Here is a 3,002-nt window from a genome sequence, read left to right as displayed (position 1 = left end):
AGGCTGAGGCGGAAGGATGCCTGGAGCCCAGCGGGTTGACGCTGCGGTGGCAGTGAATGTGCCACTGCACTCCAGCCTGAGCGACGGAGTGATACTAATACTCAAAAAAAAAAAAAAAATCACGATCTATCATCATATATTGGATATTTCTGAAAAGGTTCCAAATGCAAAGCTTCCACTGGCCCCAGGACATATTATCCTCTTGGAACTGCTGTGTGAAAATATGCTCAGTGTTGCCAACCAGAAAATCATCCTGACCATCAATGTCTAGGGCTTTTACTGGGGCTGTATTATATAGGATTGCATATGATTGATTGATTGCCCCATGGTTGAACTGTCTTCTCCCCAGATGTTGGGCTGATATCATGTGACCCGGTGGACCCACCAGAAGTCAGCTTGTTTGCATCAATCATTGCATGTGATCTGGGGGGACCACCAGGAACAACAGAGACCTCTTATCACTCCAGAAATTCCAAGATTTTAGAGAGTACCTCCCAGGAGTTGGGGACAAAGACCAGATGTCTCCTTGGGTAAGGTCAAATCCTCTCTGCCATAATCATGGTAACTGAAATTTGAGCTGTGTTAGGCCGGTACTATTTAACTAAATTACAGTAACTGAAATTTGTGCATATTGGAAACCTGCAAAGTGAAAACTGTACATATATTTACACATGAATGAATTGCCTGTAAAAAATAAAAACCACTCTTCTAATTTAAGAAACCAGCTTGACAGAATATATTGAAAAGCCTTTAAAAGAAAAAGCAGGCATACATTGGATTTAACGATCTTATGCTGTGACTCACTCAAAGAGTGACATCAAATACTCAAAAATTTATGTCAAAAATTGAAGATAAACTAAACTGGAAAATGTTTATGTTTAGGGGGGCTTAATGCAACTATTTTAGTTTTATTTTTTCTCCTTTTTTATTTTAAAAATGTGGGGTATAATTCAGGGTCAGGTACATATGTGATCATCGTACGGGTTAAGTGTGGGCACACTTATGGATGTTATGTGCCCTCGTTCCACTGGCAGTGTTCCCCTGCCATCCCTTTCTCGTAGTATGATGATAAATGTTCAGGGTCCACTTATGAGTGAGTACATGTGGTACTCAGATCTTTGTTTCTGTGATAAATCACTGAGTATTATAGACTCCATCCAGGTGGCTGCAAAGCTCACAATTTTGTTTTTCTTTATGGTTGCATAATATTCCGTCATTTAAATATACCACATTTTCTTTCTTTTTCTTTTGTTTTTGAGTCAGAGTCTCACTCCATCACCCGTGCTGGAGTGCAGTGGCATGCTCACGGCCACCTCAGCGTCAGTCCACTGGACTCAGGCGATCCTTCTGCCTCAGCCTTCCAAGTAGCTGGAACTACAGGCATGCGTTATCACATCCAGCTAATTTTTTTTTTACATTTATTGTAGAGATGAGGTCTCACCATGTTGCCCAGGCTAGTTGCGAATCTGTGGGCTCAGGCAGTCCTCTAGCTTCGGACCCCCAAAATGTTGGAATAACAGGCCTGAGCCACCATGCCTGGCCTATACCACATTTTCTTGACCCAGTCCAGTTTCGACAGACAGCATGGTTGGATCCATGTTTTTGCTACTGTGAATAATGAATGCGGCTATTTTAATCTGTTTTTTATATCGTATTAACTGAAAAAAATATGAAATTAAACATATAACATGATCAGATTTATATTTTAGAAGACATAGTAAATTTTGTACAGTAGTTATCTTTCATTGTAGAAAAAGTAAATTGTTAAGAGTTTTGCTTTGCCATATATTTCAATTTTTCTATAAGCTTGAGTTTTTAAAAAAAAAATTTTAAATAGATATTAATTTGCATAAAGGCCAGGCTCAGTGGCTTAGCCTGTAATCCTGCACCTTGGGAGTCTGAGGTGAGTGGATTGCCTGAGCTCGTGGGTTCGAGACCCGCCTGGGCAACTTGTCGAGACCTCATCTCTACAAAAAAATCAAAAAATCAGCCGGGCGCGGTAACGCGTGCCTGTAGTTCCAGCTCCTTGGAAGGCTGAGGTGGAAGCATCGCCGGAGCCCAGCGGGTCGAGGCTGCGGTGACCGGGAGCAGCCACTGCACTCCAGTCTGGGTGACAGAGTGAGACTCCAACTCAAAAAAAAGAAAAAAAAAATTTGTATAAAGAGTTAGTTCATAAATAGTTGTGGGTCTGCTACATTTCTTATTAAGGTACCAATTGAACATTGAAAAGTGATTTTTTTTTTTTGGCCAGGCTTGGTGGTTCAACCTGTCATCCCAGCACTTTGGGAGGTTGAGGCAAATGGATTGCCTGAGCCCACGGGTTCGAGACCTGCCCAGGCAACTTAGCGAGACCTTGTCCCTACAATAAATAAAAAACTAGCTGAGTGTCATAGTGTGTGCCTGTAGTTTCTGGTCACTTGGAAGACTGAGGTGGAAGGATCACCAGAGTCTAGCAGATGGACGCTGGGGTGGCTGTGAGTGTGCCACTGCACACCAGCCTGGGTGATGGAGTGAGACTCCAACTCAAAAAAAAAAAAACAAAACAGGAAAAAAAGTGATTTTTTTTAAAATAAAGAATTTAGAAAAAGAGGATTTAGAATGGACTTTTGTCACTTACATTCCATGCAGGATCTTTGGGGCATACAACTTTTTTGAAATTATGTGTAAACTTGTCTAGGCATTGGTTTTGGGGGTGGAGATAGCATAGAGCTTCTATCAGATGTTCAAAAAATATGGGAAAAAAGATAAGAGCCGCTCAGTTGGGGAAGATTCACAAAAGGAACACAGCAGATAAAACTGTAAACATAAAAGAGAAGAAGAATATTTTTTGTTGGGGAAACCAAGTCATACGGGATTTTCTTAATACAAAATAGAGTCAGGATTGCAGGGTAATCAAAAACTGTGGAGTAGCCGGGCTCAGTGGCTCAGCCTGTAATCCCACGCTTTGGGAGGCCGAGGTGAGTGGATTGCCTGAGCCCACGGGATCGAGACCCGCCTGGGCA

Source organism: Carlito syrichta, unplaced genomic scaffold (genome assembly GCF_000164805.1).
Source record: "Carlito syrichta isolate Samal-C Ts95f unplaced genomic scaffold, Tarsius_syrichta-2.0.1 Scaffold311026, whole genome shotgun sequence".
In the NCBI taxonomy this organism is placed as follows: Eukaryota; Metazoa; Chordata; class Mammalia; order Primates; family Tarsiidae; genus Carlito; species Carlito syrichta.
This window is presented reverse-complemented; position numbering follows the sequence as displayed.